The following is a 13262-nucleotide window of genomic DNA, read 5'->3' as shown; positions in this document are numbered from 1 at the left end:
GTCTCGTAGATCCCCCTCCAGCATATGTGTCTCTTGCAGAATAGCAATATGCACTCCTAGTCTCTTAAGTCGAGCATGCACTCTAGCCCGTTTGTTCGGGGTCCCTAGGCCCCTGACATTCCATGTTAGTATAATATACTGGTTCCCCATGTTGCTTCTAGAAGACATCTTATAGGGTGCAGGGGATATGTTGCTGTGACATGAGCCTGGGTTTTAGTGTTGGCCCATCTGGTCTCTGCCTTTCTGCTGCTAACATTTAGATATAACGGGTGCAGGTCCATCTTTAGTGCATTAAGTGATTCCGATCGCTGCATTTCTACTAAACTACTAACCCCCACCCCCCTGGTTAAACCCCCTATGCTACTTACAACTACAATGAAACTACAAAACTTAAAAATGCGTAACATAACTTTTATCCAGTTGGATTTACTTAGTGGGATTCTCATATCTTACAGATGTGGCTCTTGTAAGGGGCTCACATCATGCCGCAGACTAAGGGCCCGACCACAACCCCGGAGGACGGCGCCAAACCGCCCCAAAAGTGACGGACACACCACCCACCGCACCACGAGTTCCACAGGATATAATGGACCCGCAACACGGCAGGCGGCACACCCACCACCCCCGGGACGGTCCAACACCGCCCCCCAACGCCGCAACCAGGCCCCAGATCTGCCAATATACTCAGGCGCCCCCCCTTGGCATGTTTCCGTTCCTTCTGGCCCCACCCGCCCGCCTCTTGCCACCTGTTAGTGCCCCAAGTCACTTAGCTTAGTGTTTATATCAAAGATGTATATTGTTGGAAGCGTTCTGTCCCCGCAACTCGGCAGTGTCGTGGAGTCTCTGCAGGTTTTCCTGGTACGAGCGCCATCCCTAGTGTTCACTCTGGATCTGAGCGACTAGTTTATAGATCATCCGCAGATCTCGGAGTGACCTTCGGCCCACCTAGTTCTCCAGTTACTGTGGATACGGAGCTGGCTGTGTCTGAATCCAGTTCCAGCTCCACAAGCCCACCGGGAGTTATATTGCTGCTTTGCATGTGTAGTGGCGTCTCTTTAAGCACTTTTGCTCTTTCCTCTGCTGCTTGCCGGACATTGGGCTGGCCTCTGGTACGCCGTTTGGATCTCGTCCCTGCAGTGGATCTCCCCCATTTCTCGTCCTCATCTGCGTCTTCTCGGGGGTGTGCAAGGCCCTTGGCATGGAGCCATGTCCAGGCGTCCTCGGTACTGGTGAATATATGGGTACGGTCCTCCATCACTACTCTCAACTTGGCTGGGAAGAGCAGGGCATATTTTATGTTCTGTTCTCGTAAGCGTTGCTTGATTTTAACAAAAGAATTACGCCGATTCTGCACCTCTTGCGTGAAGTCAGGGTAAGCATTGATGTTCGAGTCTTCATACTTGAACGGGCCCTTATTGCGGAATTGTTGCAATATTGCATCTCGATCTCTGTAGTTTAAGAACCTGGCAATCAATGGTCTGGGGGGCTGGCCAGGGGCCGGAGACCTGCCCGGAACTCTGTAAGCCCTTTCAACTGAGAAAAACTTGGATGGAGCCCCACTTAACACCTCTTTAATTAGCCACTGCTCTAGGGAAATTTCTGATTCCGGTTGACGCATACTTTCCGGGAATCCCAGAAATCTCACGTTATTTCGGCGCGCCCTGCTCTCCATTTCCTCGGATCTTCTCCAGTGTATCTTCAGCTCTTCATCCATGCGCTGACTTTGTTTTTGATTCCCTTGCACTATTGGGGTTAGTTCAGCTATCTCAGCTTCAGTTGTTTTTGCTTTTTCGGCTAGGCTGCGATGATCCACTCGCAGGAGGTTCAGGTCTTGCACGACTGCGTCAATTCTGCCCTCCAGTGATGACTTAGTGTCCAGTATTGCCTGCAATACTTTCTCGAACTGGGCTGAATGCGCTAGAAGTGTGTTTTCCAGAGATTGTAAGGATGGGCCAAGTTGTTGATCTGTTGGCGTTATCGCTTGGGTTGTTCGATCTGGGTTCTTGATTGACTTGCCTCTCCCGGCCATTTTGGCTGTCAGGGGGGTGCCTCCCAATCCGCAGGGGTTTCGCACTGATGTGCTTGCGATTAGACAGTAGAGCAAAGAAGCATCCAGTCCTGATTCGGCTAATTTTGGCCTGTGTGTTCAGTGACAAATACTGCAGTCATTGATAAGTTCAAAGGTCTAACTCAGCGTTCCCATGGGGCTGTCCGCCAGGCGTGTCGAAATGTGTAGGGGATACTGTCCTTGGGGAAGAGCGCTTGTTTCTTCTTGTGTGGCGGCGGGGCTTGGTGTCAGAGGTTTCCCTCAGATAGAGGGGAGAATTGCTGGACGGCTGGGTGAGGTGCCGAGGCACGGGAAAGGTCCCGGGTTGGGGCGCTCGCGGGGTGCTGCGAATATGCCTTGTGCAGCTAGGAACCCTTGTGGCAGGGACCCACTGCTAGAAAGTCCAGAACAGTCCACGCATCTACAGTCCAGCCCAGCCGTCCATTCTGCCTGTGGTGGATAAGCTGTGCTCCCAGGAGCACGCAGTGCGCTTCTGTCTTGCCCAGTTGCGTGGGTGGAGCGGTGGAGTGAGGGGGGGGGGCCGCTCCCTAGGTTTACCCCCTCCGCGAAGTTTGGTGTTCCCCTACTCGTGGGCGCCCTCCTCGCCTTATTAATATTTTAATTCTTTTTTTTTTTTATTTTTTTTTTTTATTCAGATACACCAAGTTTCTGGTCCTGGACTCCCCGCTGCCTGCTGAGCCGCCGCCGCTCCGCGTCTGCCCCGCCGGGCCTCCTCACTGCTCCTCTGCCGCCCTTCTCCGCGCCGGACGCCGAGATCAAAGATGGCGCCCAAGCTCCTGAAGACGGAGTCCCAGGGCGCCCGGCAGTGCAAGACTGCACAATCCTCCGCCGGACGCGCCTCCCCTGCTCTCCCAGTCTCAAGCAGGCGGGGAGGCAGGCAGCGGCCGCGCCCGGTGAAATCGCGACCGGGCCCGCAGCCGCAGCTCCCCCCGCCTCTCACCTCTCTCGGCGCGGGCCGACGAGTCCCAGACTCGCCCCGCGGGGTCCGGAGCGCGCTCGCAGCGCGAGCTGAATGCCCCGGTCTCCCTCAGCCGCGCCGCCGTCCCGGCCGTCCCTGTCAGGCCGCTGGGGGGGCGCCTGCCAGGATATCCCGAAGTGGCCGGGAACGGAGCGCTCGGATCAAGCGACCGTCCCGGCCGCCATCTTGGCTCCTCCGAGAATATCTTAGTTTATCACAGTACTTACAAATTATACCTCCTTTCTTAGGACTGGTTTACATTGGATGCGTAATCTTTACTTTTTGCGATTGTAATAATGGGCCCCTTAGAGTGCAGCAAAATTAAAAGTGCCATTGTAAGAGATGTGATGAATGTAGCCACATGGTGAGTGCAAGTAGGAGCTTAAACATTGATAATTTACCGCGTTTCTCATACAGTACGTAAGTGAATAATATTGATATAGAATTTTTTGTCAAGCACAGCGGTCCTGGTTTATGTAGCCTTCTCTTCTCAGGAAAATTATTCATCCCTTTTGCCGTTTTCGCTTTTTGAAGAAGACAAACTGAATGAGAAAAGGATTATTCTTATATTTTCAAGTTCACAATTTGAAAACATTATCCTTGTTCATCTCTTAAAGTTGTACAGCATTAAAGGATAAGGATCAGTAAATTATTTCAGGAAACGTTACTTTCAAACTTGTCACAGGGGGCTATTTTCCCCAGTTTTCAAAGAGAAAAAGGTGTATGACCTTACCGCTTGCAAAATGCAGCTTTGCAGAATTGTGGTCACAGTTTTTGGACTGGTGTAGACCATAGCCATGGTTGAAGGTTTAATGTCACGAACACCAATGAAGTAAAACGTCTTAATACAGTGTATTAGAAATTAACAGGGAAAATACTGCGAAGAAAGCCAAAGATGGCAAGAGAGGCCCTGTTAAACCAATGGGTAATAATAGGGGTTTTAAAAGTGAACATTTCAAGTGTGTCAAATACGACCAGTTGTGGACTCCAGATGTCTTTTACTTGTTCATTACGTTCTGTACTTGGAAATAGTATTCATTAATATTCACTAGTGGATTTGTCCAGTCGCAGAATAAGCTGAGCTATTCAGTTTTTGGGCACAGTTACCTTTCTAATAATAGTATAATTCACAATCGATTTCTTACATTGTGTGTTCATTTTAGTTACCAATACATCAATTAATTTAAATGGCTGGCATTTGTTTTTTTGCAACCTTTAATTCAATGCCCATTAAATCATCTGCATAGCCAGCATTCGCTGATTTAGGCAAGTTTGACATCTTCACTGGTGTTCAATGTAGTCTCAGTAGATTATGTAGTACTTTCGTTGATTTGGTTTAGTTGCTATTGTTCTTTTAAATTATTGTTTTTCCAATTTGAATTACTCTACACTGTTCAACCACCATGCCGGTGTCATTTCACCTCACCTGTTCTTTATATGTAGAATATTCCCATGTACAGTGTCTTTTGCTTCCCAGCTAGATTTGTGTGGTGTAAACACAAGAATAAAACAACTGAACGGAATTACTCAAAATGTAGTATTAAGTTAGAATTTTACTCAGAACGCGTGCTCTTTGCAGTATGGTGTACATCCATTCAGCCGTGTGTGAAAAATGTGCATTTAAATAGGGGTTTGGGTTGACCATGAAGATGTTAGCTAGAGGAAAAGTTAAATATGTCTGGAAGGTTGGGTCCCCTGTACCAAGGGAAAAAATCTGTGGTTCGGAAAAAGATAAAGAATAAAAAAGTAGGCTATCCTGTTTTGCCGGGGGAGCTTTTACTATCATTGTTTATTTCGGTAATGTTGCTGGCACCACCGTACCGAGATATCTGTTCCACTTGCAGCAATACTGAAGAATATTTTGCAGTTACAGGTTGGTCGACTCAGTCTTAGCATTCTAGAAAATGTGTCAAAGGACCTCATAAGTGGGCATTGTGGGTAGGCATGGTGGACACAACCTCACTCAGTGCCCATGTGGGTGTGGATTACCACAGGGACCCTCCCTTAAGTTAAGTTAAAAGATATATATATATGTTCTTTGGCACCGATATGATGGTACCAGCACACTGTACCACAGTACCCAATGAGTCCACACCTGTGGTACTACAGTACCAAAAAATAAAAACATTAAAAGGAAAATTAGAAGGGCCTAAGGGGTTGGGCACAGGACCAGCTCACTTCTGTGCATATCTTTATGCTGTGCGTAGTGTGGGTTGGGCAGAAACAAGGGTTTGAGCTCAGAACCTGGCCAGAGATCAGGCTCTGTGGGAGGCTCCCTGAAGGCTCTGCTTAAAAGGGAGTTAGGTACCCATGGGGTGTTGGGCTTGGCTGAAGGCGAGGTCCTGCTGCCAATGCCTGGCTGCCCACAGGCAAAGACTGTTTACACCAGAATGAATAGACGCCCATGGTGCATTGGGTACCGGGTCCGGTTGGATGCCCTGTGGCTAAGCCCCTGGTGCACACACCCAAAGGCTGTGCACAGCGTGGGTTTGGGGGCGGGGCCTTGTTAGAGGCCAGGCCCTGTGGACAGCACCCTCTTCACCTGACAAAAGCCCATGCTGAGCAGGTGCAGGGTCCGGTTGGATGTGAGGTCATTCAGCTGACAACTTGCTGTGCAAGACTGAAGTGCCAGGCACAACGGGGGTGGCTGCCATTGGGGAGGGGGATGCAGAGCCTTATGCTTTACTAGAGGCCCTTTGCCCAACCCCTTGGTGCACACAGCCAAAGGCCGTTTTCAGTGTGATGGTTGGCTGCTCAGAGGGGGATGGCTGGAGGCGGTATGCAGCTAGGGGTTGGGAGCCTGAAAGGGCTTGGAAGCAGAGCTTGACTAGTCCAGAATGCCCATAGTACACTGTCACAATCATTGGATGGTTATCAGTGATGTAATTTGAGATGTCATCAATGTCATTTAATATGTGTTGTAATTTGTGAAGCCATAAGTGGTGCCTGATGAGGGTGTAGTTAGTGCATTAAAATATAGCAGACTTAAGTGATTGTTCGTTTTTTAAACATTGGTTCTTTTCTCATCTCAACATCTCACTATAACATTACTTAAGCATATTTATTTTTCAGTTGATATAAACATATATGTACAACTTAGAGTGCAGTATCAAGGTGAGAATAATTATGAAGAAGAGCACAGCATCCCTGATTCCCAAGAAATACAGGGAGAAATGTATGGTGGTGATCCTTAAGAGGAGATATTGTCTGAGAGATTGAAATATCCCCACAAGAGCACCCATGATAGAGCACTGAAGACCTTTATTACTGGACAGGGTGCCATTCATGAACACTATAGTAAAGTATAAACTGTAGAAAATGATTTTGGATTGGCAATTTAAAAGAAAGCCAATAAATCATGTCTCTTGTTCATATTTGAGGGGATAGTGAAAAGTTTGTTAGCAATACCCATCAGCAAACATACATTGCAGACCAGTTAGGGTCAGGCAAGGTTTATTGTTTTTGAGACAGACAAAACATAAAAGGAGTGTCCCATGACATTACAGTCAGCCTAGGATCTCTTCCCAAAACTAATTCAAAACCTGCCAAGAGCTGGTGATAAATGGGATTGTTAAACTCCCAGGAATCCAGCAAAACATGTGCAAAAAGACCTGGTAAATCAGGATTCCCCCTTTTTGGATAGTTTATCTCATGATCCCTGTTTTACTCATCAGAGGGATACAAGCTAAAGTTTTTAATTTGGACCCTGGTCTCTCCCGATGGAGTTAACAGGGAAATTAAAATGAGACCCTCACTGTATAGCTAGCCACACAAAGAGATCTGGAAACTGTCACTGTGTACAAGTCACTGCCGAAGTAATACAAGTCAGGCACAGTCTGTGACACAGTCTGCAGATTTCGACTATAATAATAAATGGCTTTTGTGTAGGTCACTAATATACATCTGCCAGTCTTATTCCAATCTGTAGGGTAGATGATCAGTATAATGCGAAAGCCACTTCTGTAGGTATACATGTCCTTTCAAATTCTGGAAATTATTGTAAAAGCACAGCTATAGGCAAGCTCTAGATGTCACTTTAAACATACTGCACTCTTCATACCAATGTGCAGATTATTCTAAAAATGTGGCTCTTGTCATATCTGTTTATAAGTTACTGTATGCATACACTTCTTATTGCACCTGACTGCAGATTACCAGTGCCAAATACATGTCTCCAAATGATATAAAGTATATGTGCATAAAAGTGGTGGAGACTACTGATTATGCTAGAGGAGGTTGGCTTTGAGTGTAGTAGTGGCAAGAGCGGAAAGGCATAGAGAGATGTGGTGTGGCATGGAGTAGAATGTCATAGAGTGGAGTGGTGATGATTAGAGTAGTGCAGAGTGTGATAGAGTGAAGTCAAGAGTGGAGTATTGTAAAGGGGAAGTGTAGTGGCATAGAGTGGAGTGAAATGTCATGGAGTGGCGTTTATAGAGTAGTGTGGAGGAGACTGGCTTGTAGTAGAGTGGCTTAGTGTGGAGTGGCGTTTATGGAGTAGTGTGGAGTAGACTGGGGTGGAGTAGAGTAGCGTAGAGTAGACTGGCATGTAGTAAAGTGGAGTGGCGTAGTGTGGAGTGGAGTAGAGTGTCATGAACAGGCATAGAGTAGAGTGTTGTGGATGGGCATAGAATAGACTAGGGTGTTGTGGAGTTGTGTAATGTGTCAGAATATAGAGACGTTGAGTGGTGTAGAATGGAGTAGTGTCATATAGTGGCGTAGAGCAAAGAGTGGTGGAGTGGCATACAGCGGAGTGGCATGTTGTGGAGTGGCAAGAAGTGTATTAGAACTGGGGTTTCTGGTTGTCAGAGCATGCACCCTGTACAAGCAGTAATCACCGCTCTAGTCAAGGTAAGCTAGATAAGCACTTAGAGATAACCTGTGCTCATCATCTGGTAGCTTGGCATAGAGCAGTCAGGCTTATCTGAAGAGGCAATGTGGAAAGTATTGGTGCAACACACAGACAGTAACAAAATGTAAAACACCACAAAAAGGCTCCACACAGGTATAGAAACATAGACAATAATTATATAAATAAATGAAGACCCAAACAACACAAATCCAGTCAGTAGAAGTCAAGTTATGATTTGTTAAAGAATAAACAAAAAATAGTGCTTAGAAGTCAATAGTGCTAAAAGGTTATTTGAGGCCGCGCTAAACCAGGGTAAATCCAAAGTTCAGGCCGACCATAATGTAGGGCAGGCTGGCTAGAGAACCCATGCAGGGCCCACTAAAAGTAACTTGGACAGACGAAGCATCAACGTCGAGGACTCGATGCGAGGGGCTGAGGACGAAATGCATCGCTGTTGATCGAGAAGATGTAAGCATTGTGTCGGTCCTGAACTGCACAGTGTCAAGGACACATATAAGATCAGGCAGTGTTGGGGGTCGGGACAATGTGTCGTCATCGAACGGCTGTGTTGGAGCGATGTGTTGGCGCAGAGCTGTGCAGAGTCGAAGATGCATCGGAGTCCAGGGATGATGCATTGCGAAGTTAGTGATGTGGTGTCCCCGGCTCGAACTGCAGCAGTAATGCATTGATTTTGAGTGAAAATGCACCAGTTCTGATCGCGGCAATGTCATCGATGCATTGGTTTTCTTGAGTTGCAGCACAGTTAATCACTTCCAAGGGCCCAAGACTAAATTGGCTTCACCTGGCAAAGCAGGACTCAAAGCAGACAGAGTCCAGGTGCTGGTAGCAGGTCACAGCCAGTCTTTGATGTCCCTTAGACTGCAAGAGAACAGGGGGCAAGCCAGCAAGCCCTTTGGGGTTCAGATGAGAGGGGTCCAGTCCTTCCGCAGCAGGGCAGAGATCAGCAGGCAGCAGGGTAACTCATCAAAACAGAGAGCAATTCTTCTTAGCAAGCAGCCCAGCAGTGTGGCACTCCTTGTAGCACAGCAGTCCTTACTCCTGGCAGAGTTCTTTACAGGTCCAATAGTGTACTGTCTTGTTAGGGGCAGAGGCCCACTGCCTATACCTAAAAATGCCTTTGAAGTGGGGGTGACTTCAAAGAAGCGGTTTTGAAGTGCACAGAGGTCCTTTGTTCCTAGCCCTGGTTCCAGACTATCAGTTGGGGTAATCAGGCCTTTATGGAGACCGGGTCCTGTAGAAGTGTCAGGTCCTCCTCCCTCTAACTGCCCAGAAAGAGATAAATGCCGAAGAGTTCCCGTCATACCCAACCTTCCTTTGTTTGTGGCTGTCTAGAGCTAATGCACGAAGTTTAGCTGTCACCCACCCCAGACATGTATTGGATGCAAGGCACACATGGCAGTAAGAGCAGAGAAATGCTCACTTTCCAAAAGTGCCATTTATAAAATAGTAATGGTAAATCCAACTTTACCATTAAAGAAGATTTATCATTGCCACTCTAAAGATGTAAAATATGATGCACCTACTCCTTTCTAATCAGGAATTACACCTTCAAAAGTGTATTAAGGAATTCCCAAAGCTAACCTATGAGAGGAGTAGGCCTCACAATAGTATAGTGAAAAACTACTTTGGGAGTTTTTTTTATCACTAGGACATGTAAAACTTAAATGTACATGCCCTACCTTTTATTAACACAGCACCCTTCCCTTAGGTCTACCTAGAACTTACCTTAGGGGTAACGTGTGTAATAAAAGTTTTTTTTTAGGCTTGGCAAGTAGTTTTAAATGCCAAGTCAAAGCAGCAGTAAACTGCATACACAGGTCCTGAAACGGCTGGACTGAGGCAGGGTTTGCAAAGCTGCTTGTGTGGGTGGCACAATCAGTGCTGTAGGCCCACAAGTAGCATTTAATTTACAGGCCCTGGGTATATGGTATACCACTTTACAAGGGACTTACAAGTAAAAAATATGCCAATTTTGTATGCACCATGTTTAAGGGGGAGAGCACATGCACTTTAGCACTGGTTAGCAATGGTAAAGCGCTCAGAGTCCTAAGGGCAATAAAAACTATTTAATCAAAAAGTGTAGGGGAAAAGGCAAAACGTTTGGGGTGACCCTTCAGAGAGGGCCATTTTCCAACTGAGTGCCATAGATTGGAGTGGTATGGAGTGGAGTAGAGTGGAGTGTTATAAAGGGTCATAGAATAGAGTGTCATAGAGTGAATTTGCATAGAGTAGAGTAAAGTGGCACTCAGTGGATGGGCAGAGTGTGCCATAGAGTGAAGTAGAGTGTCATATGTGGTGGAGTGACGTAGAGTGGAGAAACCATATTGTGGTTAAGCACTACTATTGGAAGAATGCAAAGAGCAAGTCAGAGAGGTGGTAAACAGATGATACTCCATGAAAGGGGCAAAGACATGCTCAACAGCCTGAAACAAAAAGAGCAAACAAATAGAAAGAAATGTGTGTTACAAAAACCCAAAGGTTAGCAATGGGTGTAATGCATTCCTAGGGAAGTTTTCAGCATGTCCCCAAACTCCTTTTGAAGTACTGTCAATAGGCATTTTTCCCGAAAAAGTCAGTATTACTACTTTGCATATGAGTGTTTTATGGAAGTTTGGGACTATAATTTTATATATATATATATATATATATATATATATATATATAGTCAGGTCACTCAGCAAATAATTATGTGAGGTCTATCGTTACAGATACAAAATTGGCTTTTAGTGTCCACAGAGTTACATAAGCAATTAGAGTTAGTTCAGCAGGCAAATTGCCAGTTTTAGATTGTGCCCCCAAGCACAATTTTCAGAACCTAATTTCCAAGCATAATTTGGGTTTATGGGCATCATAGCATGTAGGGTTCTTAATTTTTCCAGTTGTTCTGCATTTCTAGCCTCCTGGTTCCAGCCTGTTATTGTACTGATTTGCAAGAAATGGTACAATGGGCCTCCACTGTACTATTACCCCATCTGTTTGATCATCTCAATTGCTAGGGTCGCCGGCAGTCATCATAAATGTAGTTTGTATCTGTGATAAAGTAAAGGGCATTCTCTGCAAAACTCAGTATGGTTGTAGAGTTGCTTAGCATCTGCTTAAGCAATGTCTTATCCTGCATATGTTTATTAGCAAACATACTGTTGTCCTAGCAGGTTTGGCACACCTATCCTTCATGGCGCTCAGTTTGACCATTGATCTTTTTATTAAGTCAAAGCTATAGACTATACTTTCCAGCACGGATGTGATATCATAGAGTTTCTTGGTAGAGTACATGCATCTCACTTCTCACGTTGGATATGGGCCAGGGGGAGAATGCACCAATAGCTTTGATCTGGTGAGGGGAGCTTGTCTTGGGTATCCTCATGTAGACAGCAAAAGAATTCCAGTCTTTCTCTATGCTGACGATACAGTACCCACGGCTCGTACAGCTAATAGTCTTAAAAAGTAATGGCCATGGGTTATCTTATCAACAATTTACAGGGAGTGCAGAATTATTAGGCAAGTTGTATTTTTGAGGATTAATGTTATTATTGAACAACAACCATGTTCTCAATGAACCCAAAAAACTCATTAATATCAAAGCTGAATATTTTTGGAAGTAGTTTTTAGTCTGTTTTTAGTTTTAGCTATGTTTGGGGGATATCTGTGTGTGCAGGTGACTATTACTGTGCATAATTATTAGGCAACTTAACAACAAAAAAATATATACCCATTTCAATTATTTATTATTACCAGTGAAACCAATATAACATCTCAACATTCACAAATATACATTTCTGACATTCAAAAACAAAACAAAAACAAATCAGTGACCAATATAGCCACCTTTCTTTGCAAGGACACTCAAAAGCCTGCCATCCATGGATTCTGTCAGTGTTTTGATCTGTTCACCATCAACATTGCGTGCAGCAGCAACCACAGCCTCCCAGACACTGTTCAGAGAGGTGTACTGTTTTCCCTCCTTGTAAATCTCACATTTGATGATGGACCACAGGTTCTCAATGGGGTTCAGATCAGGTGAACAAGGAGGCCATGTCATTAGATTTCCTTCTTTTATACCCTTTCTTGCCAGCCACGCTGTGGAGTACTTGGACGCGTGTGATGGAGCATTGTCCTGCATGAAAATCATGTTTTTCTTGAAGGATGCAGACTTCTTCCTGTACCACTGCTTGAAGAAGGTGTCTTCCAGGAACTGGCAGTAGGACTGGGAGTTGAGCTTGACTCCATCCTCAACCCGAAAAGGCCCCACAAGCTCATCTTTGATGATACCAGCCCAAACCAGTACTCCACCTCCACCTTGCTGGCGTCTGAGTCGGACTGGAGCTCTCTGCCCTTTACCAATCCAGCCATGGGCCCATCCATCTGGCCCATCAAGACTCACTCTCATTTCATCAGTCCATAAAACCTTAGAAAAATCAGTCTTGAGATATTTCTTGGCCCAGTCTTGACGTTTCAGCTTGTGTGTCTTGTTCAGTGGTGGTGGTCTTTCAGCCTTTCTTACCTTGGCCATGTCTCTGAGTATTGCACACCTTGTGCTTTTGGGCACTCCAGTGATGTTGCAGCTCTGAAATATGGCCAAACTGGTGGCAAGTGGCATCGTGGCAGCTGCACGCTTGACTTTTCTCAGTTCATGGGCAGTTATTTTGCGCCTTGGTTTTTCCACACGCTTCTTGCGACCCTGTTGACTATTTTGAATGAAACGCTTGATTGTTCGATGATCACGCTTCAGAAGCTTTGCAATTTTAAGAGTGCTGCATCCCTCTGCAAGATATCTCACTATTTTTGACTTTTCTGAGCCTGTCAAGTCCTTCTTTTGACCCATTTTGCCAAAGGAAAGGAAGTTGCCTAATAATTATGCACACCTGATATAGGGTGTTGATGTCATTAGACCACACCCCTTCTCATTACAGAGATGCACATCACCTAATATGCTTAATTGGTAGTAGGCTTTCGAGCCTATACAGCTTGGAGTAAGACAACATGCATAAAGAGGATGATGTGGTCAAAATACTCATTTGCCTAATAATTCTGCACTCCCTGTAGATTTCACTACAAGTCTCGCAAAGTCTAACATACTGCCCATGTGCCCTAAATCAATGAAATCCATAACATTCTTCATTAAAAACTGCATACTATCGAAAGTTCATACTTTTTGTGTAGTTTTTGATAATTCTTGTCATTGGTCATATTTGCTACACTCCTAACAGAATTAAATATACTAACCTATGTGGTCTGGTCTGTCTCTGATTTTGCAATTAGGATGGGCAATAATCATATGATGGACATCTATAGAAGTACGCATCGTCTGCATGTTATGGTGCTGTTTTTTTTTGGTTACATTAACGTTACAAGTTTTCAAGTGGAGG

General features: G+C 45.3%; 1 protein-coding gene across 6 annotated transcripts in view; it reads left to right on the top strand.

The window, feature by feature from the left end:
* The window catches only part of PLEKHA7 (pleckstrin homology domain containing A7), a 1012616-nt gene that overhangs the window by 607784 nt on the left and 391570 nt on the right, over nt 1–13262 (top strand). The gene's annotated exons all lie outside the window — the stretch shown is intronic.

This window comes from Pleurodeles waltl, chromosome 3_1, assembly GCF_031143425.1.
Source record: "Pleurodeles waltl isolate 20211129_DDA chromosome 3_1, aPleWal1.hap1.20221129, whole genome shotgun sequence".
NCBI lineage: Eukaryota > Metazoa > Chordata > Amphibia > Caudata > Salamandridae > Pleurodeles > Pleurodeles waltl.
This window is presented reverse-complemented; position numbering and strand designations above follow the sequence as displayed.